The sequence below is a fragment of the Bombina bombina genome, chromosome 4, assembly GCF_027579735.1.
Source record: "Bombina bombina isolate aBomBom1 chromosome 4, aBomBom1.pri, whole genome shotgun sequence".
NCBI classification, from domain to species: domain Eukaryota; kingdom Metazoa; phylum Chordata; class Amphibia; order Anura; family Bombinatoridae; genus Bombina; species Bombina bombina.
In genome coordinates, this window is record NC_069502.1 from 565,856,012 (window position 1) to 565,883,879 (window position 27,868).

The window sequence follows — 27,868 nt, forward strand, 5'->3', positions numbered from 1 at the left end:
CATCAGGGACGCATATAGCGATTACTTTGCAGGACATGGCTGCAATCATGAATAATACCCTGTCAGAGGTATTATCCAGATTGCCTGAATTGAGAGGCAAGCGCGATAGCTCTTGGGTTAGACGAGATACAGAGCGCGTAGATGCTGTAAGAGCCATGTCTGATACTGCGTCACAATATGCAGAACCTGAGGACGGAGAGCTTCAGTCTGTGGGTGACGTCTCTGATTCGCGGAGACCTGATTCAGAGATTTCTAATTTTAAATTTAAGCTTGAGAACCTCAGTGTATTGCTTGGGGAGGTATTAGCTGCTCTGAATGACTGTGACACAATTGCAGTGCCAGAGAAATTGTGTAGGCTGGATAAATACTATGCAGTGCCGGTGAGTACTGATGTTTTTCCAATACCTAAAAGGCTTACAGAAATTATTAGTAAGGAGTGGGATAGGCCCGGTGTTCCCTTTTCCCTACCACCTATATTTAGAAAAATGTTTCCAATAGATGCCACTACACGGGACTTATGGAGGGAGCAGTTTCTACTTTAGCAAAGCGTACCACTATCCCGGTTGAGGACAGTTGTGCTTTTTCAGATCCAATGGATAAAAAATTAGAGGGTTACCTTAAGAAAATGTTTATTCAACAAGGTTTTATTTTACAGCCCCTTGCATGCATTGCGCCTGTCACTGCTGCGGCGGCATTCTGGTTTGAGGCCCTGGAAGAGGCCATCCATACAGCTCCATTGACTGAAATTGTTGACAAGCTTAGAATGCTTAAGCTAGCTAACTCATTTGTTTCTGATGCCATTGTTCATTTGACTAAACTAACGGCTAAGAATTCCGGATTCGCCATCCAGGCGCGTAGGGCACTATGGCTCAAATCCTGGTCAGATGATGTGACTTCAAAGTCTAAATTACTCAACATTCCTTTCAAGGGCCAGACCTTATTCGGGCCTGGTTTGAAAGAAATGCTGACATTACTGGAGGTAAGGGTCATACCCTTCCTCAGGACAGGGCCAAATCAAATGCCAAACAGTCTAATTTTCGTGCCTTTTGAAATTCCAAGGCAGGTGCAGCATCAACTTCCTCCGCTTCAAGACAAGAGGGAACTTTTGCTCAATCTAAGCAGGCCTGGAAACCTAACCAGTCCTGGAACAAAGGCAAGCAGACCAGAAAGCCTGCTGCTGCCTCTAAGACAGCATGAAGGAATGGCCCCCTATCCGGCGGGGGATCTAGTAGGGGGCAGACTTTTTCTCTTCGCCCAGGCGTGGGCAAGAGATGTTCAGGATCCCTGGGCGTTGGAGATCCTATCTCAGGGATATCTTCTGGACTTCAAAGCTTCCCCTCCACAAGGGAGATTTCATCTTTCAAGGTTATCTGCAATTCAGATAACGAAAGAGGCATTCCTACGCTGTGTGCAAGACCTCCTAGTAATGGGAGTGAGCCATCCAGTTCCGCGGACGGAACAAGGACAGGGTTTTTATTCAAATCTGTTTGTGGTTCCGAAAAAAGAGGGAACCTTCAGACCAATTTTGGATCTAAAGATCTTAAACAAATTCCTCAGAGTTCCATCTTTCAAAATGGAAACTATTCAGACCATCCTACCCATGATCCAAGAGGGTCAGTACATGACCACATTGGACTTAAAGGATGCCTACCTTCACATACCGATTCACAAAGATCATCATCGGTTCCTAAGGTTTGCCTTTCTAGACAGGCATTACCAATTTGTAGCTCTTCCCTTTGGGTTGGCTACAGCCCCGCGAATCTTTACGAAGGTTCTGGGCTCACTTCTGGCAGTTCTAAGACCGCGAGGCATAGCGGTGGCTCCGTATCTAGATGACATCCTGATACAGGCATCAAGCTTTCAAATTGCCAAGTCTCATACAGAGATAGTTCTGGCATTTCTGAGATCGCACGGGTGGAAAGTGAACGAGGAAAAGAGTTCTCTATCCCCACTCACAAGAGTTCCCTTCTTAGGGACTCTTATAGATTCTGTAGAGATGAAAATTTACCTGACGGAGTCCAGGTTATCAAAGCTTCTAAATGCTTGCCGTATTCTTCATTCCATTCCGCGCCCTTCGGTGGCTCAGTGTATGGAGGTGATCGGCTTAATGGTAGCGGCAATGGACATAGTGCCATTTGCGCGCCTACATCTCAGACTGCTGCAATTATGCATGCTTAGTCAGTGGAATGGGGATTACACAGATTTGTCCCCTCTGCTAAATCTGGATCAAGAGACCAGAGATTCTCTTCTCTGGTGGTTGTCTCGGGTCCACCTGTCCGAGGGTATGACCTTTCGCAGGCCAGATTGGACAATTGTAACAACAGAAGCCAGCCTTCTAGGTTGGGGTGCAGTCTGGAACTCCCTGAAGGCACAGGGATCGTGGACTCAGGAGGAGAAAATCCTTCCGATTAAATATTCTGGAGTTAAGAGCAATATTCAATGCTCTTCTGGCTTGGCCTCAGTTAGCAACACCTGAGGTTCATCAGATTTCAGTCGGACAATATCACGACTGTGGCTTACATCAACCATCAAGGGGGAACCAGGAGTTCCCTAGCGATGTTAGAAGTCTCAAAAATAATTCGCTGGGCAGAGACTCACTCTTGCCACCTCTCAGCAATCCATATCCCAGGCGTGGAGAACTGGGAGGCGGATTTTCTAAGTCATCAGACTTTTCATCCGGAGGTGTTTGCTCAATTGATTCATCGTTGGGGCAAACCAGAGTTGGATCTCATGGCGTCTCTCCAGAACGCCAAGCTTCCTTGTTATGGATCCAGGTCCAGGGACCCAGAAGCTACGCTGATAGATGCTCTAGCAGCACCTTGGTTCTTCAACCTGGCTTATGTGTTTCCACCGTTTCCTCTGCTCCCTCGACTGATTGCCAAAATCAAACAGGAGAGAGCATCAGTGATTCTAATAGTGCCTGCGTGGCCACGCAGGACCTGGTATGCAGACCGAGTGGACATGTCATCCTTTCCACCATGGACTCTGCCTCTAAGACAGGACCTTCTAATACAAGGTCCTTTTCATTCATCCAAATCTAATTTCTCTGAGACTGACTGCCTGGAGATTGAATGCTTGATTCTATCAAAGCGTGGCTTCTCCGAGTCAGTCATTGATACCTTAATACAGGCACGAAAGCCTGTTACCAGGAAGCTCTATCACAAGATATGGCGTACATATCTTTACTGGTGTGAATCCAAGAATTACTCATGGAGTAAGGTTAGGATTCCTAGGATATTGTCCTTTCTCCAAGAGGGTTTGGACAAAGGATTATCAGATAGTTCCTTAAAGGGACAGATTTCTGCTCTGCCTATTCTTTTGCACAAGCGTCTGGCAGAAGTTCCAGACGTCCAGGCATTTTGTCAGGCTTTGGTTAGAATTAAGCCTGTGTTTAAACCTGTTGCTCCCCCATGGAGCTTAAACTTGGTTCTTAAAGTTCTTCAAGGAGTTCCGTTTGAACCCCTTCATTCCATTGATATTAAGCTTTTATCTTGGAAAGTTCTGTTTTTGATGGCTATTTCCTCGGCTCTGAGAGTCTCTGAGCTATCTGCCTTACAATGTGATTCTCCTTATCTGATTTTTCATGCAGATAAGGTAGTTCTGCGTACCAAACCTGGGGTTTTACCTAAGGTGGTTTCTAACAAGAATATCAATCAAGAGATTGTTGTTCCATCCTTGTGTCCTAATCCGTCTTCAAAGAAGGAACGTCTTTTACATAATCTGGACGTAGTCCGTGCCTTTGAAGTTTTACTTACAAGCTACTAAAGATTTTTGTCAAACATCTTCCCTGTTTGTCGTTTATTCTGGACAGAGGAGAGGTCAAAAAGCTTCGGCAACCTCTTTCCTTTTGGCTTCGGAGTATTATACACCTAGCCTATGAGACTGCTGGACAGCAGCCCCCTGAAATAATTGCAGCTCATTCTACTAGAGCTGTGGCTTCCACCTGGGCCTTTAAAAATGAGGCCTCTGTTGAACAGATTTGCAAGGCTGCAACTTGGTCTTCGCTTCACACATTTTCAAAATTTTACAAATTTGATACTTTTGCTTCTTCGGAGGCTGTTTTTGGGAGACAGGTTCTTCAGGCAGTGGTTCCTTCCGCTTAATCCCTGCCTTGTCCCTCCCATCATCCGTGTACTTTAGCTTTGGTATTGGTATCCCATAAGTAATGGATGATCCGTGGATTGGATACACTTAACAAGAGAAAACATAATTTATGCTTACCTGATAAATTTATTTCTCTTGTAGTGTATCCAGTCCACGGCCCGCCCTGTCATTTTAAGGCAGGTCTAAAATTTAATTTAAACTACAGTCACCACTGCACCCTATGGTTTCTCCTTTCTCTGTTTGTTTCGGTCGAATGACTGGATATGGCAGTTAGGGGAGGAGCTATATAGCAGCTCTGCTGTGGGTGATCCTCTTGCAACTTCCTGTTGGGAAGGAGAATATCCCATAAGTAATGGATGATCCGTGGACTGGATACACTACAAGAGAAATAAATTTATCAGGTAAGCATAAATTGTTTTTCATCAATTATTTTAGGTGAATGTTGGAAAGGTAACCCTTGACCAAAAGTTGGCTTGTCTAGATCATTGTGGATTTCAGATGTCTGCCATCCATGTTTCCTAAAAGCTCCATCCGGTAGCTCAAGGAGGTACAAGGAACTGCTTCTACAATCTGATAAAAACATTCTGTATACAATGTTATATCTTTATATATAGAAGAATAAAAAAATGCACATTGGCTGGATGGAAGCAGATATGGTTTATTGCAGTTAGACATCAGCAGCAATGTGGGTCTCAGAAAGCAAACCTCTTTTAGACAAATGTATACAAAATGTATTAATTTCAAGAACATTTATTCTGCTGAAGGTTCAATTAAAACATGTTTTCTCTCTCCAATCTATTGAAAGTATGCCTAATATGCCTGGTTGACAACTTTTTTGTTTCCTTAGATGAAAAAATACAATTTTACTAGACTGAAAAGACCTGCAGAAATGCTTCTGTCAATAAAACTTGAGTTATTCTTGACCTGAATACACAACAATAATGTGTGTATATATATATATATATATATATATATATATATATATATATATATATATATATATATATATATATATATATATATATATATATATATATATATATATATATATATATATATTGTTAGTTTTGTTCAGCTAAACATCAGGGGGGGGAGAAAAAGCCAACTGGCATCTTTCCAAGGATAAATGGATATAACCAGACAAAGCTGTATGAACACGTGATGCCCCAGGCTCTGTAAACTGCTTAGGGTCTGCTCTATTTTACAAAGCAGAATCATATCAACTGCACAGTGCTGATTTACAGAAATGCCATAAATAGTTTTGTAAATCTCCATATAAAAAAGGAGCTGTTGCTAATTTGCTGTTGTAATGCAGATACGTACAACAATGAAGTGAAGTACAGACAATCTCTACATAGATGATATACTTTAAATGCAAACTTATTTTTTTAAGGAATGTGCATTCAGCAGTTTCATTAGTTGATGAATGAGGACAACCCAGATTTCTTCTTGTGAAAGTTCAACACACTAAGATCTCAGTGTTTTGTGCTTTCACAATAAGAAAGCTGGCTACTTAAAGAGCTGAATGCCGCGAGTCAGCCAACGAAACTGCCGAAAGCACATGCCTATTTTTTTTTTTTTTTTTTTTCATTTTATCTTTTTTTTTTTTTTAGAGGCGAAAAATATAGCATTACAATGTATCATTTTCATGTAAAAAGGGCAAAAATTAAAAAATGTCATAAAAATAAATACATTTGACGCATTAACGCTAAGAATCACAATTACATTTTTATCATTAAAATTTTCAAATGTACTTGATTTTATTCTAGCCCTGTATTTTTAACTTGTCTACCTTTTTAAACGAACACAGAATAGACGTGTGTGCTACCCTGCAGCACCATTTAGTGGATGTTGCATGGTTATTGTTGCTGCACCACTGCATGACTTTGCATTTATATAAATTGAATTTTATCTTCCCCCATCAGTCCCCCCTGTTCACGCTATAACATCTTATTCACAGGGGTGCTTGAGATTTTGATGTAAATCCAGCCCTGGTTGTGTGGAAAATGTGTTCTGCCCTTCCATTTCTAACCGGAACTAAAAAAGAAAATGGGGAAAAAAAAGAGTTCACCTTTTCAGAATTGAATTACAGGAAAAGGGGACAAAAATAATAAAATTAATAAGAGTTGGGGGAGCGGAGTTTGGCCACGCAGGCGGATGGCCGCATTCTAGTAGAGCTCCAAGTCCTAGAGGTAAAGCAACCCATAAAAATGTTATGAGACCCCTAAATTCTTAACTTGTGCAGCGGGGGAAACGGTGGCAGTGACTACCTATATTTTTGAGTGCTGTGTGACGAAGGCGGTAGCCGATTTTAGTGATCTGACCCACCATTTGTAGCTGAGGCCGTTGCAGCGTGGATGCGTCTGAGACTTAACTGTCGTAGAGGAGAGTGATGGATTAGCAGCAGAGCATACTGAAGCAGGTACAATCACTGCTCCAGGATTGGTGTACTGCAGCCCACGCAGCTGTGACAGAGTACTGAGCTCAACGAAATGTTGGTGCCCTGCGGCTCTCAACATGAGGCAGGGGTAAGATAAAAGATACACGCTACCCAGCTCCTGGCCCTGAGATTTAGGCAGCAGATCATCTTGCACGCCCAAGCACTGGCAGAGCTGGCTGAGTATTCAGGGCGCCCTGGGGATTACATTTAGACTTAACAGCCTACACACCCGGCCCAGGGATCATAGAGATTTGCGTGACGCAGTTGTGGAGTGAAACGTTGGCGGCCTGGGTTGCCCGTTCCTAACAAACACAGTACAGCAAATGTTGGCCATAGCTCACACACCTCTTCATTAACGGCCACAGTTTCACAGGTACTCACTCAAAGTCATCCTATACAACAGTAATAACCCTGATAGGGAATGCCTAATAAAAGGCAGAATAAAATGGATAAAGGAACCCCCCAAAAACCACTCAGCAAATACCTAAAACTCCTGGAGCTGCCTGCTCATCAAGACAGGGGGAACATGGATATCAGTCAACAATTGGAACCCATACACTCTGCCCCCACAGAAGCACAAATGCAACCTTCTATCACAAGGGACAATCTGCAACATCTCTCCTCGAAGGAGGATATACAGAACATAATGCAAGAGATGCGCAGTTTGTTCCAGGATCTCCGCAAAGACATTAGTACCCTTGAGAATAGAGTTGCCACAGTGGAGGAGGCCCAGGCTAGAGCAGACACCTCTATACAAAATAGTTGCTGAACTACAGCAACATTTGACAACTATACAATCCCTAACAGATAAGCTAGAGGATCTGGATAATAGGGGATGCCAGAACAACCTAAGGGTCAGGGGTCTTCCTGAGTCTATACATCCCCCTGCTATTGAGGGCTACCTTCAGAGCCTTTTCCGTACACTAAAAGGAACACCATCCTCGGCTGAAATAACTATGGAATGGGCCCACAGGGCTTTGAGGGCTTGGCTCCCCCACGGGACATCATTATCAAGTTCTTTAATTTTAAGGATAAAAAGGAGCTTCTGCGATGTGCAAGGGCCAAAAACCCCATACACCATGTGGGCTTTGAAATACAGCTGTTCTCTGACTTATCACCTACCACCCTACAGAAGAGGTGCAAACTTGCTCACATCACAACTGGGGAGCCACAAAATCCAGTACCGTTGGGGGTTCCCAGTATCCTTGATTGTCACTCACAATAATAAGACCTCAGTCTTCAGGCCAGGAGCAGACCTCCAGATCATCTTAAAGGACCTTGCAGTCAGGCAGGACCAATCTCACAATAAAGACACCTCTGAAACGGAAGCCCCTGAGACGCCTTAACTGGCACAATCTGGAACCTAGACCTAGACGCCCAATGGGTTAGTGGGTTTGAAAAGAGCTGGAATAGATTCCCCTTCTAGCCCTGATGCCTCGCCTTTCTGAGTGATGCCACTGGAACAACCTAACTAAGGACACTCACATGGCGATTTTGTACGATGGTGATTTCCTAAAGTCACTGACTGCAGCACGGTGTCTTGGCCGCAGTGATTATCCGATGTACAGTGCCGCTGTGAGACCAACTTATGGACATTTACAGGTACAGTCTGAAAAATCTTGGTGTGGTGCGGACTGGCTTGCTCTGCTGCATGTTGAAATGTTGTTTATCCTATGTTTACTGTTTATGCACCTTGTGGGTCACCCACAACACTACTTCATTTCCTCAGGTAAAAATGTGTTGTTGTACATTGAAAGACATGGATTGGTTGACTCTGTTACCTGTTTAAATGTTGTATATTCTATATTCTACTGGTTATGCATTTTATCAATCACTCACAATATTGCCTTACTCCTGCAGGTAATAACCTGATACTGTTAAACATTGAATGACAGGGGTTGGCTGACTCTGTTGCATGTTTAAAACATTGATTATCCCATCGTGTGTTTTTTTTTTTTTTAAATTTTTTTATTATTATGCACCTCACAACTCACTCACAACATTAATCCGCTCCTACAGGTGGTGGTCTGCTACGGTCATAAACTGGGGGGTGCATTGGTGGGGCCTTACAGTAGGTTTTAAAGATACTCCTCAGAGGTTTCCTGTTAATTATTGAGGAGCGCTAGCATGCTGATTTTTATATGCCCCGTTGATTATGCGCTTCATAGTTAACTTGCAATACAACTCCACTTCCCCAGTTTATAAATTATAAATAATAATAGTTGCCTTTTGAGTCACTTACTAAGACTCACATTTGAGTGAAAATGCAGGCCTCTGGGATAGTCTGGGCCTCGGGTGGTCTGCTGGCTGGGGTCCTTAGCCTGAACCCTCACAAAACAATGACAAACATACCTGGCATATAACTTGCTAATTACCCCTCCTAACCTCGTAGGAGTAGCCATGGTACCCCACCTGGCTGATGGGACAACGCCGATTCACCCTTTCAAATCCTGTTTTGCTGTTGCTGCAACCCCCCCCCCTCTTTTTCTTATTTTCTTTTTATTATTGGGTCTCTTTAACATCCTTCTCTAACAACCCTTGGGACAGTTATAATTGATTGAGTTGCAAATCCTCATGGATTACTACCCTCTCTGTTTTGTGAAGATTTTGTTAGGCTGTATTTTTTTCTGCTCTCTAATAATATAACGATAAATTCAGCCAAGTTACTTTGTAATCGTTGCTTGCCTAGTGTGTCAGGCGATTTTTATTGGTTCTTTCCTTTATTACACCTTTTTTTTTTTTTTTTCCTTTTTCTTTTTCTCTTTCTCTTTTTCTCTTTTTTTCTTTTTCTCTTTTTCTTTTTCTTTTCTCCCTCATAGCCCCCTCACTTGTAGGATGGCTACTCAAACAAGTAAATTCCGCACTACAATTAACGCGAGGGACTTAAGCAGCCCGGGCAAAAGGTCCATTGCATTTCGGGACCTTAAAAATCTACACAGTCACATCTTATTCCTTCAGGAAACTCATTTCCGAAAGGGAAGGGAACCTCAATGGAACAACACACAATACCCCACATCATACTTTGCTGCAGGTACATCTAAAAAATGTGGGGTGGGAAATTTGATGCACCATTCTGTTCCCTTCAAACTTATGCAAACAGAAAAAGACCGGAGGGGCGTTATATTGTCTTGATGGGTACGCTATATGACCACCCAATAACACTTTCGACAGTCTATGCGCTAAATACCAACCAATACCTGTTCCTTACGCGGTTCTCCAAAATACTATTGGATTATGCTAAAGGCCCTGTATTTATGACAGGAGACCTCAATGTCCCTTTAGAGCTGTAGTTTGACACTTCTAATGGTGCTTCTAGTGTCCCTAATAATAGGACACTTAAATCCCTCAAGACAACGATCACTGATCTGGTCCTACATGATACATGGCGAACCTTACACCCAACAACCAAAGATTTTACATAATACTCACCCCCATGTAATAAATACTCCCGTATAGACTATATATATATTTGCCGACACAGGTCTAGACATGGTTAGTGACTGCAAAATTGGACACATTACATAGTTCGATCATGCCCCAGTTACTTGTGAGGTACAGTGGCCTGATATCCCGTCTACAACTTATATCTGGAGACTGGATGACACCCTCCTTGACAAGCCCCTAATCAAGACTGAGTTGCAAAAATCATTGACTGACTACTTTACACTCAATATTCCTGAACACACCTCACTACCGAATACATGAGAAGCCCACAAGAGCATCATGCGTGGGGAAATCCTTAAACACGCAGCTAGACTGCATAAGCAATACAGAGCCAAGCACAAGTCTCTTCTGGACATGGTTACCACTTTAGAAGCCCAGCATAAGCGAAACCCATTCACAAGCATTTGGAAGAGCTTATTGCAAGCTAGATCAGACCTTAAACAGCATTTAGCAGAGGCCTACCAACGTAAGATGTCAATTAGACAGCAATATTACGAAGGGGGAAATAAACCTGGGAGGTTGCTGGCATGATCCCTACGTAGACAGCAGCTTTAATCACATTTATAATACATCACAAACAAGGACGGCACCAAACTAAAGGGTAATAAGAGGCAGGAACACAACCACAACCCCCAACAAAACAAAAGGTCATAGACAATTATCAGGCTACCCTAAGCCTACCACGCCGAAACAAAGTAGATTCCAATGAACTAGACTCACCAATATCCCTAGAGGAGTTATCTCAAGCAATTAAGGATCTTCCAAACGGAAAGAGCCCTGGCCCGGATGGGCTTACCACCAAATACTATAAAATTTTTCTTAGGTTTTTAGCCCCAACGTTGCTCCAGCTTTTTAATGACTTAACGAAAAAAAACAACAACTCACTAGCTCAATGCTGGAAGCTTATATCTCAGTACCCAAACCGGGTAAACCCCCTACTGCCCCGGAAAATTTTAAATAGATTTCCCTGTTAAGCACAGATGTTAAAATCTTATCAAATGTCCTTTCACAGAGTTTAAATAAATATAGACCAGACCTCGTCTCAATTTCTCAACTTTTCGACGGGTGCGGAGAAGGCCTTCGACCGAGTCGGCTGTCTTTTTCTGCGTCGGATGATGAAGGCCATGAACTTCGTGGACTCGTTTATCAACATGACATTCTCCTTGTACTCTAATCTGAACGCGCGTGTTAGGGTGAATGTTACCCTATCGAATTCATTCAATATAACGAATGTTACAAGGTAAGGAGGCCCTCTTTCCCCGCTATTATTTGCCCTCTCAATAGAAGCCCTGGCCAAAAAAAATTAGGAATAACCCCAATATCACTGGGATAAATTTTAAAGGGACCGAGTACAAACAAGCACTCTACACGGATGATATCCTATATACCCTTACCAATATAGATATTTCAGTATCGGAGCTTATTGCGGAGATAGGGGAGTATGGTTCCCTATCTAATTTCCACCTTAACCTCACAAAATCAGAGCTTATTAAACATAACCACGCCCCAAGACCAAATGCAAACCCTGCGGGAAACTCACAAGGTACCTATAGCAGACACACAATTAAAATATTTGGGAGTCTTTCTCACAAAAAAAAACCCAAGATCTTTATAAAAATAACTACCAGATCTCTCCTCATGGGAAAAATAAATCCTTATCTTGGTTGGGCAAGATCGGGGTGATTTAAAATGAACATCCTCCCTTGCATCCTATATATTTTGCAAACACTCCCAATCCCTCTCCCTAAAGATTTTCTACCACGGTTGCAAAAAATACTTGAACAGTTTATTTGGACTTGTACAAAACCCAGTGTCCCAAGAAAAACACTATACTTGCCACGAGACAGAGGGGGACTGGGTTTCCCTGAATTAGCGACATATAGATGGGCAATACTCTTACAATACCTTATAGAATGGTCCCACAACTCAACACACAAAGCCTGGGTCCGCCTAGATGGATAAATCTTTAACCTAAATAATATGAGTACATTAGCATGAACACCACCCCCGCAACGTCCTAGGACACTAAAAAAGTACACACTATCAGCTGAGGTGCTCAGAGAGTGGGACAGGACTGTAAACACCAGTACACACCTCTCTTCCAGATACTCACCTTTGTTGCCCATCATTGAAAACCCAGACCTTCCATACTTTTACATAGGAACACGCATGAGCGAACCTTACAGCCTTCATTATGGCTCGTTTCATTTTGCAATTGACAAGGGGAAATTGTATTCTCAATAAGACATGGCAGAGAAATATGGAGACATACTCTCTTCCTGGATGAGATACAACCAACTTCTGCACTACATTACACACCACAAACACATGGAGCACTTCGCAAGAGAACTCACCGCTTTTGAACACTTATGCACAACAGTTAGGCCAATAAGACATCTAATATATTTGGTTTATAAACTTACTTTTGCCCCCAAACATACCTTTGCCCACCTACACCCTAGCCTGGAACAAAGACCTTAATAAGGACATAGACCACGACACCTGGACCAGATCCTTTAAAGGGACACTGAACCCCAATTTTTTCTTTCGTGATTCAGATAGAGCATGACATTTTAAGAAACTTTCTAATTTACTCCTATAATCAAATTTTCTTCTCTTGGCATCTTTATTTGAAATGCAAGAATGTAAGTTTAGATGCCGGCCCATTTTTTGGTGAACAACCTGGGTTGTCCTTGCTGATTGGTGGATAAATTATTCCACCAATTAAAAAGTTCTGTCCAGAGTACTAAACCAAGAAAAAGCTTAGATGCCTTCTTTTTCAAATAAAGATAGCAAGAGAACAGAGAAAATTTGATAATAGTAGTAAATTAGAAAGTTGCTTAAAATTGCATGCTCTATCTGAATCGTAAAAGTTTTGTGTTTTTTTGGTTCAGTGTCCCTTTAAGTTAGCAAAGCTAAGTTATCAGTCTCCACTACTGTCCAAGAAATACACCTAAAATTAACATGCAGATGGTATCTAACGCTGTCAAGATTACATAAATGCTTTCCAACAGCTAGTCCTATGTGTTTGAGGGATTGCAGTGAACATGGTATGCTCCTGCACATATGGTGGTCATGTCCAAAATTAAAAGAATACTGGAGTAGAGTGACAAGCCTCATATCAGACAAATTACAAATGATCATTCCAAATACCCCAGAGGCAACTCTTCTCTTCCACCTGCCAAAAGTCAGAGCAGCACACACACAGGCCCTACTGCTGATAATGCTCACAGGAGCTATAAAGCTGATCCCCAAAAAGTGGAAGTCAGGGGCTATCCCAACAATTGAGGAATGGGTGTCCGGCTGTCCGCAGTTGATGAACTGCTCCTTTCAGAAAGGTTCCACTATTTCAAAATTAACTAAATTGGCACTCATGAGTTGATGCTGGCCACATGGAAGGGCACCCCCAATCTAATTGATACCGGCTGAGGAAAGGCATAAAATGAACAGGACCCCTTCTTCCCCTCCCTCTCTTTTTCCCCCCCCCCCCTTTTTTTTCCTCTTCTCTCTCTCTCCTTTCTTATTTTTAGTTTTTTAGACGTATGCTTTCATGTTAATGATAGGGCTATATAACTATCAGTAGAAAATGTTAAAAATAAAGCAAGCTCTGTATGTAAAAATGTTAAACCCAGATATCTACAGAATAATTACCAACAGGAGACCGGAGCATTGTCAATCTGTTTTTATTACATCAACTATCTGATTAGATTGTCTATGATATCAACTTTTGTAACAATTAGTGATTAACGATGACAACAAACAGTCGGCAGAAAATGTAATACAGTGTTTATTTCTCCGGTGTACATGCAATCTTTGAATCAATAAAGCTTGTTTATAAAAAAAAAAAAAAAAAAGAATAAGAGTTTGTCATGTTCTGGTGTAGTACTTTGGGATTAGCAGGTTTATCTTTGGCAAGATACATATGCCAGATGTAGAATGTAAAATTGCCCCACGAAGTACGTAAATTGTATTAACAAACAATTTGTATGTGTTGGGGTTTTATAGGGTCATTATTATAACAAAGTTAAATTAAAAATGTATTCTGGTAACTCGTCAAAATTGATGCATAAATTTTGCCCCCTGTAGAACACAAATGCAATTGATTACTTAAAGAGGGCAAAAAATACTACCAAAAAAAAAACAACAGGTTTGAAATGATAAATCAGGAGAACTTCCTTTTTTCAAGTGGACAAATTCATCATCATCCACTCCCGCTCGCCTTCCAAACAGAGCAAATTAATATGTGCAATTGTTTGATAAATTTGTGCGCGCCTCTTCAATGACAATCTTCTCTGCCGGAGTAATTATTTTTTTCCAAAAATGCTGCTGATTTATATTTATTTAAAACGGTAACTATTACCTTTCTGATTACAGTACTATCTGATGGTAATATGTGTACAATAGTAATGAAAATATCAAATTACCGTTCGGTTACATGTTTAACCTGTATTATGTAAATACTGCGTAAATGACATGATAGTTGTTTCCCTTTAGAAACTGTCCCCTTTTACAGATGCAAATATCCTGAAATCCAAACCTTTTTACACTCCCAAGTAGATTGGATAAAGGGTTTTGTACCTGTATTTTGTCCTAATAAAATCCCCTTGATGTATAGATCTCCAAAGCAGAAAATTTAAAGTGACATGAAACCCAAAAGTTTGGTTTTCAAACCTCTGTCCTCAGGCCTCCCTAACAGGACAGGTTTTCAGGATTATCTTGGATGAGAGCAGGTAAATTAACCATGTTTACTAATCAGCTGATTATTTCACCAGTTCAGATATCCACACAATCTGGCCTTTTTGGGAGGCCTGAGGACAGGTTTTCAAAACCAGTGAGATAGAGAATACTAATAACAATCAAGAGAAGGTAACCTGACTTCCGGTTGGGTGAGGTCAGCACCGTTGGGCAACGCTGATCAAGCGTTCTCAACATAGAAGGGCGATACACTGCACCCCAAGACAATTATTATAGGCTGTAACACAGGTTTACTAGCCCTGATACCTGGTTCTACAGAGCCACTCTGCTTCTGGAAGTCTACATAAGTAGTTTGGCTCGGTCGCAGAGCCTGCTTATGCTGCACGAAGACAGTCGACACAGCGAAGGAGCACCAATCCTGCATTTAGCTGGAACACAGCTAACACAGCACAGATCTCGGAAGATACGTCAGCTATCAAATGGAAAGTTCTTATTACAGGAGGAGTTGTGAGGACTACGTCCCGGCATCTGGGCGGTTTGGAAGTGGGCTGGGATTGCACAGAGGGATCTGGTATCTGCGACCCTTACCCCCCGCCTGGCTGTAGAGGAGACGCCTGAATCGCTTGACCGCTGGCTTGGTTCCAGCTACCTGCATGCTCACCGAAACTGCAAGTATTTGAGGAACTTTCTCCTTTCTTTTTTTTTTTTTTTTGCTTTTTTTTTTCCCCTTCTAAAAATGCTTCCATAAACATTAATTGGTGTGTGGCTGCAATGGATTAAGGATATCCTTCAAGAGAGGGGACTAGTGTGGTGCAGGATTGGCGGCCCCCTCCTTACTATCATAAAATTAAGATAGTTATTACTGTCTGATGGGATCCTGTAAATAAGAACTGCGTCCTGAGTGTGTGGGATTTGCCTAACAGGCACATAGGATGAAACTTATAAAGAAACTACAGGATACCAACGATAAGCTAGTCCCTATACTGGGGTGATTTGCCTGCAAGTTTAGTCTCTTACTATGCTAGTAACTCATCTGGATTTTTGTTAAACACAGTTAAATCACAACTATTGGTTTTCAAAATAATATTTGGAACTTTGTTACCGATTTTGGAGGTTCCTGGATTGGATAATTTTCTGTGGATTTATTGAAACTGCCTCATTGTTACTGTTGGTCCTAATGTATTCTATGATACCCTTTGTTTGTTGGGACCTAGTGGTTGGGAGTTGTTGATTAGACACTCTGCCGTCTCTTTGCTGGATCTGTTACTTTTTTTTTTTTTTTTCTCTCTTCAATGAACTGAGTTATGTGACCATACCAGATGCACTTAAAGGGACATGAAACCCAAACATTTTCTTTCATGATTCAGATAGAGAATACAATTTCAAACAACTTTCTAATTTACTTATATTATCTAATCTGCTTCTTTCTCTTGGAATCATTTGTTGAAGGAACATCAATGCACTACTGGTTTCTAACAGAACACATGGGTGAGCCAATTAATATATAAAAAAAAAAAATATATATATATATATATATATATATATATATATACAGGCACAAATCAACAGCTAGAACCTAGGTTCTCTGCTGCCCCTGAGCTTGCCTAGATAAACCTTTCAGCAAAAGTTAACAAGAGAAGGAAGCAAATTTAATAATACAAGTAAATTGGAAAGTTGTTTAACCCCTTAACGACCAACGACGTATGGGGTACGTCCTGCAAAAAAATGTAGTTAATTACCAAGGACGTACCCCATACGTCGTTGGTCTTTGAAAGCAGTGGAAGCGATCCTGATAGCTTCCAGCTGCTTTCATGTTATTGCAGTGATGCCTCAATATTGAGGCATCCTGCAATAACTGTTTTTAGCCATCCGATGCAGAGAGAGCCACTCTGTGGCCCTCTCTGCATCGGCTATCGATGGCCGTTATCGTTGGTGGGTGGGAGCTCATCCAGGGAGGCGGGTGGGCAGTCATTGGTGGAGGAGGGATCTAGTGCGGGTGCGCGCAGGAGAGCCGTGCACGCGCGGTCTATGAAAACAGCATCAATATGCTGTAGATCTGGAGGGTGGGAGAGAGGACTGGGGAGGGTGGGATTTTAAAATCAAGGCATCTGGGAGAGGGTGGGGGGGGTTGGATGTTGAGGGGGGGCAGCTACACTACAGAAATAAATAAAATATTTAATAAAATAAAAAAAATAAAGTACATTATTATTTTTCAAACTGGGTACTGGCAGACAGCTGCCAGTACCCAATATGGTGCCCAATAAAGGCAGGGGGTTAAAGAGCTGTTTGGGGGGGATCAGGGAGGTTGGGGCTAAGGGGGGTCCTACACAGCAGAAGAATTTTTTTTTTTTTTTTTCTTCAAAATTCATAAAAACCCCCAAAAAACTTTTATTTTAGTACTGGCAGACTTTCTGCCAGTACTTAAGATGGCGGGAACAATTGTGGGGTGGGGGAGGGAAGGGAGCTGTTTGGGAGGGATCAGGGGGTGGGATGTGTCAGATGGGAGGCTGATCTCTACACTAAAGCTAAAATTAACCCTGCAAGCTCCCTACAAGCTACCTAATTAACTCCTTCACTGCTAGACATAATATACGTGTGATGCGCAGCGACATTTAGCGACCTTCTAACTACCAAAAAGCAACGCCAAAGCCATATATGTCTGCTATTTCTGAACAAAGGGGATCCCAGAGAAGCATTTACAACAATTTGTGCCATAATTTCACAAGCTGTTTGTAAATGTTTCAGTGTGAAACCTAAAATTGTGAAATATTTAAAGTTTTTTTTAATTTGATCGCATTTGGCGGTGAAATGGTGGCATGAAATATACCAAAATGGGCCTAGATCAATACTTTGGGATGTCTTCTAAAAATATATATATATACATGTTAAAGGATATTAAGGGATTCCTGACAGATATCAGTGTCCCAATGTAACTAGCGCTAATTTTGAAAAAAAGTGGTTTGGAAATAGCAAAGTGCTACTTTTATTTAGTGCCCTATAACTTGCAAAAAAAGCAAAGAACATGTAAACATTGGATATTTCTAAACTCAGGACAAAATTTAGAAACTATTTAGCATGGTTTTTTTTGGTGGTTGTAGATGTGCAACAGATTTTGGGGGTCAAAGTTTGAAAAAATTGTTTTTTTTCCATTTTTTCCTCATATTTTATAATTTTTTTTAATAGTAAATTATAAGATATGATGAAAATAATGGTATCTTTAGAAAGTCCATTTAATGGCGAGAAAAACGGTATATAATATGTGTGGGTACAGTAAATGAGTACGAGGAAAATTACAGCTAAACACAAACACCGCAAAAATGTAAAAATAGCCTTGGTCCTAAACGGTCAACAAATGGAAAAGTGCTCTGGTCACTAAGGGGTTAAAATTGTATTCTCTATCTGAATCATGAAATACATTTTTTGGGTTTCATGTCCCTTTAAGTATATAAAGCACCTCCTTGGATGCTGCATTTCAACCACTCGATCCATACTGCCTTGTGTGCCCTAAGTCTTTAAATAAAATTGCTGTGTTCTGCTATAAGGCATTATTGGTACTATATTTTGATAAATATGTCTATCCTATGTAGCTCACTGATTTTAGTGTTTTATACCTGTAAACTGCTTCTTAATAGGCAACAATCCTGGTTTGCCTATATATAATTCCCTGGTAATGCCACCCAAAAGAAAACCCAAACCAGTAGACACTAGTATAGATTCACACAATGATCCTCCTCTAATTCTGACTCGGCCTCCCTGGTACAACAACTTTCTGAACTATTTATTCCACAGTTTGAATTGCTTAAATTAGAAATGTCTAATATTTCTAATGAAATCAAGCAATTCTCTACCAGGGTGGCAGAGGTAGAAGTTAGGATTTCAAAAGCAGAGGATCGTATCAATCGTCAAGAGGCGCAATAATCTTAGAATAATTGGCTTTCCTGAAACTCTGGACTATCAGGACTTATTAACATTTGCATCAACTAGGCTACCACAGTTAATTGGCATGCAGATAGAGAATCTCCCAATATTGATAGAGAGAGCCCATAGGGTAGGCCCGCCCACGTAACAACATATTAAGGAATTATCATAAAAATAATCAGATCATGCTTGGTCACCACAAAGTTTTGATATTCCAGGACTTTTGATCAGAAACACAGCAAGAGGAGAGACATGTTGCTCTTCTGCTCTAGGTTAATCAAAGCAAATATTAACGCCAGACTGTTGTACCCGGCTAAAATTGTCCTGGAGATGAACGGCGAACATATGACTCTTGATAACACAAAGGATGCTCAGGAGTACTGTCGCAAAAAACAAATAGATTAGGTATTGGTTTTATACTGTATGTTTAGATGCTAATACAGGCAGTGGAACTGTACATGTATCAGTTTTAATAGATTGCTTTTGTGCTTTTTTTTTTTTTTTTTTTTTTTTTTTTTGCTTGTTTTCTTTTGTCTGTTTTTACGTTGTTGGTTATTTCCTTAGTGGCTATTTTTATGCGAGGTTGGGGATGGATCGAAGTGGTGTGTTTCTTTTTTCATTTTTCTTTTTTCATTTTTCTTTTTTCATTTTTCTTTTTTCATTTTTCTTTTTTCTTTTTTCATTTTTCTTTTTTCATTTTTCTTTTTTCATTTTTCTTCTTTCATTTTTTCTTTTTTCTTTTTTCATTTTTCTTTTTTCCTCCCTCCCGCTTTATTTATGACTCTGGATCCCTCCTCATTTTGAAGTAGATGTTAGACAAACTGAATATTATATCTTGAAATTGGGGGCGTTATTTCATCCCCAATTAAAAGGAAACTAATCCTAAAAGAACTAGGGAAATATAGGCCAGATATAGCACTAATACAGGAGTCGCATCTTAAAATACAGGAAACCCCTAAATTAAAATCTAAATGGGTAGAAGTTCTGGCCACCCCTTATGACAAGGAAAAGAGGAGTCACTATCCTATTTAAAAAACACCTAACATATAAAACTCTCTTCCAGGATAACGATCCAGAAGGAAGGTTTCAAAGAGTTAACATTAAAATACAAGAATGTAAGTTTATCTGTAATGTCTATGGCCCAAATACCCTAGATAAAGCTTTCTGGGAGAAGATAAGTCTCAAACTATTTCAATTTGCAGGGGAGAATTTAATCCTTTCTGGAGACTTCAACATGGTCTTCTCTCCCTCGACAGATCGTTTCAGCAAGAGACAGATTGTGAGGAAATCTAGGGAAGCCAAAATTTTGAAAAATCTTTGTTACAAATTATCTCTGAAGGATATTTGGCAATTGAAGAATCCTGACTCTAGGGAATATACCTGTGAGTTTAAATCATTTCAATCCTTTTCCAGGATTGATTATTTTCTGATCTCTGCCAACCTATTGGGAGTAGAAATTAAGGTGGAAATAACAGATGTTGTCTCAGATCATGCCATCATCACATTAGAATTTGATATTGATAGATATCAGAGCCAAAATAAATATAGCTTTTCCTTTCCCAAATTTTTACTCTACAACATACATTTTAAACATTGGTTAAAAACAAAATGGGATGAATTTTGCAAATTTAATATAGAAGAATATAGCAATAAACCAGAGATTTTTTGGGAGATACCTTGCTAAATTGGTGAGAAATAGGGGTAAAAAAATTACAGTATATAGCAACGAATAAGTTTCAAGATAAAAGACTTTCTAATAAAGATATTCGGCATGCATTCTCTAAATTTTTCCAAGAAGTTTACTCTGAGGGTGAGGTAAATGAGGTAAATAAGAAGAACTTTTGGCAGAGCTTAAAACTACCTCCGATTCTGAGCGCGGACCTTCAAAGACTGAATGAGCCAATTACATCCACTGAGATCTCTGATGCTATTAAAAAGTTGAAATTAAACAAAGCTCCAGGCCCTGATTGCTTGCCAGCTGAATTTTATAAACTCTTACATGTTCAGATATTACCCACTCTTTTCCTACTTTCACATCCTCTAATATTGTTATAATACATAAAAAAAGATCAAGAGTGTCCGGCATCATATAGACCAATCACATTACTAAATCAAGATTATAAAATACTAACCTCTATTATATCACAAAGACTTAAGGCTTGCCTAGGTACAATAATACATATAGACCAAACTGGTTTTATGACAGGCAAAAGCCCAGTCCAAAATCTCAGAAAAGGCCATGTTTGTCCCTTTAAGTTTACTCCAGTAATCATCTAGTACTGTCAACACCAGCATTTTTGTTGTTTTTAAAATATAGATAATCTCTTAATTACCAATGCCCCAGTTTTGCATAACCAACACAGTTATAATTATACACATTTTACCTCTGTAACTACCTTGTATCTGAACCACAGCAGACTGCCCCCTTATTTCAGTTTTTTTGACAGACTTGCATTTTAGCCAATCAGAGCTGTCTCCATGGTAATTTCATGAGCATGAGCTCAATGTTATCTATATGAAACACATGAACTAATGCCCTCTAGTGGTGAAAAACTATCAAAATGCATTTAGAGTAGAGGCGGCCTTCAAGGTCTAAGAAATTAGCATATGAACCTCCTAGGTTTAGCTTTCAACTAAGAATACCAAGAGAACAAAGCAAAATTGGTGATAAAAATAAACTGGAAAGTTGTTTAAAATTACATGCCCTATCTGAATCGTGGAAGTTTTTTTTTTTTTTTTTACTTGACTGTCCCTTTAATAGCAAGAGATCCCACCCAGTACCGGATTTGGCACTACTTGCAGTAGATGCCGAGAAAGCCTTTGACTCTATCGGCTGGAATAATTTATTTTCATCTCTAGAAGGTTTTGGGCTAACAGGACAATTTTTACACTTTGTACATCTCATTTACCATACCCCAGCTTCATCTATAATTATAAATGGGGAGCTGTCAGATAGTTTTATTCTCAGAAGATGTACTCACCAAGAATGTCCCTGGTCCCCTCTCCTATTTAATATATCTTTGGAACCACTGTCAATAATGTTAAGAGAAGAAATTAAAGGGATCCGGCTTGGAAGTAAGGAAATGGTGTTGTCGTATGCAGATGACATACTACTATTTTTAAGTAAGACATGGCAGACAGTTCCTAAATTATTACAGATTATTGAGCAATATAGTTCATTTTCTGGCTATAAATTTAACTATTGAAAATCAGAGCTTCTTTGGGTATGTAAACCCTCCTCTGCAGTACTCCATCCTTTCAACGAAGTGAACCAAATTAAATATTTAGGAATTATTGTTAGTAAAAATCCTGCTTTATGGTATGATCTTAATTTTTCTAAGTGTTTAGATGACGTTAAGAAGAAGCTAACCTCCTGGAATAACCTCCCCATTTATTTATCTGCACCTATTAAGCTTATTAAAACCATTATATTCCCTAGGCCAGGGGTCAGCAACCTTCAGCTCCCAGATGTTTTGTAACTACATTTCCCATGATGCTCAGATAGCCTAAAGAGTGTCTCAGCATCGTGGGAAATGTAGTTCCAAAACATCTGGGAGCCGAAGGTTGCTGACCCCTGCCCTAGGCTGTTATATCTACTGCAAAATCTACCGATACTTCTCTCAAGAAAAGATATAAGTGCCTTTAATAGGATGTGCTCGCTTTTTTTCTGGAAAGGGAAGAAGGCTCGTATCTCTATCTTTAAACTGTCACTTCCTAAAGTATGTGGGGGGCTGGCATTCCCCAATATTACATTTTATAACTATGTATCGCTATGTAAGTTTGCCTTAGTTTGGATAACGGAAAGAAACTTTGTTTCCTTTACCGAGATCGAATCCCAACTAATATATCCGTATGCGCTGAAAGCAGTTCTACATATACCAACTTCCAAATTGCCGGCAAATGTGATCCAATTGTACACCTTTAAACATATAATCAAAGCTTGGCAAAGTCTTTGTACAGAAATGAAGATTAGCTATTGCAGATCTGGTTATTTCCCTTTAGTTGGAAATCCATAATTTGGCCCTGGGTTGGAACAAGGGGTATTTACTGTATGGGCTAGGAGAGGTATCAGATCTATAAGGGAAGTGTGTGAAAATGGAATGCTTCAAGCAAAATTATCTCAGGATTTGTGTTTGGAGTTTAATATTCCGAGAACCACATTCTTTGCATACCTCCAGACACTGGATTAATTCTCTTAAAACGGAAGTGGGAGCCGAGAATTAGATAAAGTTATTAGAACATACTCAGAAGGGAGTGTCTCTCTATCTCAGTCTTATATAAAACTCTTATTGATTTTCGTGGAGGGATACATATTGAAACACTCTTCTCGAAATGGAATAAGATACTGATAGATCTCCCAATAGAAAATATTATGAAAAGTATCCGGTTAGTTGGAAATACACTGTTCTCTTTTAGCTGGGAAGAATCCCATTTTAAACTAAATAACCTATTATATGTTGCCCCTGATAGGATAGCAAAATGGTACAATAAAGAAGAGAACTGCCCGAGATGTGATGCGGTTTCGGCAAATATCTTAAATTGCTTATGGCACTGTCCCCAAAGTCTTTTAGTTTTGGTGTAAGGTGTCTTTTTGGGTTAATAGATTATACAATGGGAATTTTAAATTCCAACCTGACCTGATCATCTTTCTGACTAAGTATTCAACTACTAATACACACTACAAATGGGCTACCCTGATTATGTCCATGGCCACCGAATCTCAAATACAAGTTGTTACTCCATTTAAGGGCTCAGAGTGGTTCAAACATAATATTGACAAAGGCACCTTCCCAGTGATCTGGAAGGAAAATATGTGACATTGTTTTTTTTTCTCTCCACTTTCTTCCTCCTCCTCGCATATCATATCATATTACTTAAGGTTTCTAAGTAGAGATGTATTCAGATACAGAGTTAATCCGGAACATATTTTCTGTTATGTAAATGCAAATGATAAATGTAACTTTGAATGAGTAGGAATACATAAAGGAAACTTAATCGTATAGTATATGTTTTAAAATGCCCTGATTCTGTATAATTAATGCTTTCTGGGAAACTTAACCTTTATTTTTATTTAGGAATTTATAGGTATACTAGTCCTAAAGCCTGTGTACACGGGCCATTTTTTGCAGTACAGCGGTTCCACCCCTTGCTCGCTCTCCCCCCTCTCTTTTGCTCTCTCTCTCTCCCCCTCTTCTGCTCTCTATCTCCCCCTCTCTATTTTGCTCTCTCTCCCGACTCTTTTCCCTCTCTATTTTGCTCTCTCTCCCGACTCTTTTCCCCCCCTCTTTTGCGCTCTCCCCCTCTTTTGCGCTCTCCCCCTCTTTTGCGCTCTCCCCCCTCTTTTGCGCTCTCCCCCTCTTTTGCGCTCTCCCCCTTTCTTTTGCGCTCTCCCCCTTTCTTTTGCGCTCTCCCCCTTTCTTTTGCGCTCTCCCCCTTTCTTTTGCGCTCTCCCCCTTTCTTTTGCGCTCTCCCCCTTTCTTTTGCGCTCTCCCCCTTTCTTTTGCGCTCTCCCCCTTTCTTTTGCGCTCTCCCCCTCTCTATTGCTCTCTCCCCCTCTCTATTGCTCTCTCCCCCTCTCTATTGCTCTCTCCCCCTCTCTATTGCTCTCTCCCCCTCTCTATTGCTCTCTCCCCCTCTCTATTGCTCTCTCCCCCTCTCTATTGCTCTCTCCCCCTCTCTATTGCTCTCTCCCCCTCTCTATTGCTCTCTCCCCCTCTCTATTGCTCTCTCCCCCTCTCTATTGCTCTCTCCCCCTTTCTTTTGCTCTCTCCCCCTTTCTTTTGCTCTCTCCCCCTTTCTTTTGCTCTCTCCCCCTCTCTATTGCTCTCTCCCCCTCTCTATTGCTCTCTCCCCCTCTCTATTGCTCTCTCCCCCTCTCTATTGCTCTCTCCCCCTCTCTATTGCTCTCTCCCCCTTCTCTTTTGCTCTCTCCCCCTCTCTATTGCTCTCTCCCCCCTCTCTTTTGCTCTCTCCCCCTCTCTTTTGCTCTCTCCCCCTCTCTTTTGCTCTCTCCCCCTCTCTCTTTTGCTCTCTCCCCCTCTCTTTTGCTCTCTCCCCCCTCTCTTTTGCTCTCTCCCCCCTCTCTTTTGCTCTCTCCCCCTCTCTCTCTTTTGCTCTCTCTCTCTCTCTCTCTCTCTCTCCTCTCTCTCTCTCTCTCTCTCTCTTTTGCTCTCTCTCCTCTCTCTCTCTTTCTCTCTCTCTCTCTCTCTTTCTCTCTTTCTTTCTCTCTCTCTCTTTCTCTCTCTCTTTCTCTCTCTTTCTCTTTCTCTCTCTTTCTTTCTCTCTCTCTCTTTCTCTCTCTCTCTCTCTTTCTTTCTCTCTCTCTCTCTCTCTCTCTCTTTCTTTCTCTCGAGGAAGAGGGTTTTTTTAGTTAGGGTTTTTTTCTGGGGCTAGCCCAGAATGGCTTCAACTTCAGGGGGAAGCTGTCCCAATGTATTTTGGTTTGAGAATTTGACCAGAAGGCATGGGGTCAGGATTAGCCCTGGAAATGATGTTAATGTTGAGAATTGTGTGTTAGCTGTAGGGAAAGTTGTTGGTTGCAGTAATATTAAGTCTGCATCAAGAATGAATAAATCAGTGGTTGTTTTTGTGAGCACTGAACAGCTAGCTAACAAAGTAATTTCTGAGGGTGTTGTCATTTTTGGAGTTTTTTATACTGTTCTACCCTTATCTACTCCAACTGTGAAAGTGCTTATTTCTAATGTGCCTCCTTTTTTGAGAAATGAACAACTAGCTCATGATTTATCTCGTTATGGGAAATTGACTAGTCCCATTCGCATGGTTCCTTTGGCATGTAAAGCAAATGAGATTAAGCATGTTATGTCCTTTAGAAGACGGGTTTTTATGATACTTAAGGACAGTAACAAAACTTTAAATGTTGCTTTAAGGTACAAGTTGGATGAATGTGACTATATTGTTTTTGCTAGTACTGAGCAAATGCGCTGTTTTAGTTGTAAAAGCTCTGAACATCTAATTAAGGACTGCCCTGATCTAAAGCAGAAAGAAGCAGCTGAAATTGCTGCAAATGAGCAAGAGAATTTGGTTTCTGATTTGGAATCAGGGGAGTCTTCTTTATCTGAGGACAGTGAGCAAGATGAGAAAATGGAGCAGGAAGCTGTAGTTTCTCTTTCTAAACTGCAGGAAAAAGATTTAGCTGTAACTGATAAAGTGCAGAGTAAGAAAAGGCCTTTTAAATCTGAGCTCATTCAGGTAGGGAGAGAAAAGGTTAAGAGATTTAATGAAATAAGTGGGAATCAAATGGAAGAAAATAAAATCTCCGTTGTGGAAGGGAATAAAGAGGATGTTTCATATAAGAAGATAGAAAATGCAGGTGGTGATGAGGTGAAGGAAAGTAAAAGTGTTGATAATAATTCTGTAACTAGTTCAGTAAAAGTAAGTGATAAAGCTGATGAGCCCAGTTCACAAAGTGTTAATCCCCCAGTTTTGCAGACTACTGAAGGAACACCTGTGGCTAATGATTCCCCAGCTGCTCTTGCAGCATTTTCAGAGAGTGAGGAAGATGTTGAAATTTCTGATTCTCAGGTTTCTCTACCTGCAGCTCAGCATGTGACTGCTAGTTATTCTCTGCAGAGTATTAATGAATTTTTAGATATTACTAAAAGGAAAAAGAATGTTGAAATACAGAATTCATTTCCTGATCTTGTGAAGTTTGTAGATTCAGTAGAGTTTTATTTTAAACGTGCTAGCGAGGAAGAGCTCAGTAAACAAAACAGGTATCGTTTAAAAAAAATTGTGTAAAAAGGTTCGTCTTTCCCTAAAGAGTAATGATGATTAGCAGGCATTTGTTTTTTTACTCTTTCCTCTGTTTGCTTACTTCATGTTTTGTGATGGGTAAAAATGTGAATAAGATGTCCTGTGGGACATTAAATGTTAATGGGTGTAGAGGTAGTGAGAAGAGAGCTACAATTTTTTCATATTTAATACAGAAAAAAGTGAAGATATCTTTTTTACAAGAAACTCATACAGATTTAACTAATGAGAGTGTGTGGTTTAGAGAATGGAGAGGGAAGTGTTTTCTCAGTCATGGCTCTAATACAAGTGCAGGAGTTGCAATTCTTTTTTCTGAAAATATAGAACCAGATTCTGTAGTAGTTGAAGAAATCATTAAAGGAAGGCTTCTAAAGGTTGAGGCCGTATTTGGAGGGGTTAAATTTTGTTTTATGAATGTTTATGCACCTTGTGTTGCTACAGAAAGAGTTACTTTTTTACAAACTTTAAGCAAAGCTTTAACTTGTATTCAGTTAGGGACTGTGCTGCTGCTAGGGGGAGATTTTAATTGCACTGTAGATTTTAAAATTGACAGGAATCATTTGGAGCCTTCCCCAATGTCTGCTAAAGAACTGCTTTCTGTTTTAAATGTTAATGATTTAGTTGATGTCTGGAGAATGTTTAACCCAAAAATTAGACAATACACTTGGGTCAGTTTAAGTGAAAATTGTATTTCTGCTGCTAGACTGGACAAATTTTTATGTTTTTAAGCATAATTCAAATATTTTTATTGATTGTCAGATTGTTCCTAATGTTTTTTCTGATCATGCAATGGTTCTTTGTAATTTAGTTCTGCCATCAACTTCCACCCATAGTTCATATTGGCATTTTAATTGTCAGCTTTTAAAGGATATGCAATTTTTAGAATGTTTTGCTTTTTTTTGGAAACAATGGTCAGAAAGAAAAAATGATTTTGCAACATTAAGGCAATGGTGGGATATAGGAAAAGTACAAATAAAAGTTTTTTGTCAGCAAATGTCTGAAAGTATAAATAATAGCATGAGAGTTCTGGAGCAGGAAATTTTGCAACTCCAAAAAGCCTTTGATAGCTCTTTTAATGTTGGGTTGTATGATGATTTAAAGTAAAAAAAACAGTTGTTAGCCAACCTATTGGATAGTAGGGTTCAGGGTGCGCTAGTAAGATCTCGCTTTCAAGTTGCAACAGAGATGGACATATCATCACAATATTTCTTTGGACTGGAGAAGAAAAATGGACAAAAGAAAGTGATACTTTGTCTAAAGGACTCAAATGGTTTGGAGCTCACTGAGCAAAAGGAGATAAGAAACTTTGCTGTGGATTTCTATACAGAACTGTTCAGGAGAAAAGTCTGTAATGGATCAGATTCTGCTACACAGCAGCTCCACTGTTCGCTCCCAAAGATCAAGGATCGGGATGTGGAGGACCTTGAAAAACTTTTAACATTTGATGAACTGGCTTCTGCTTTAAACAGTTTGCACAGTGGCAAGGCCCCTGGAATT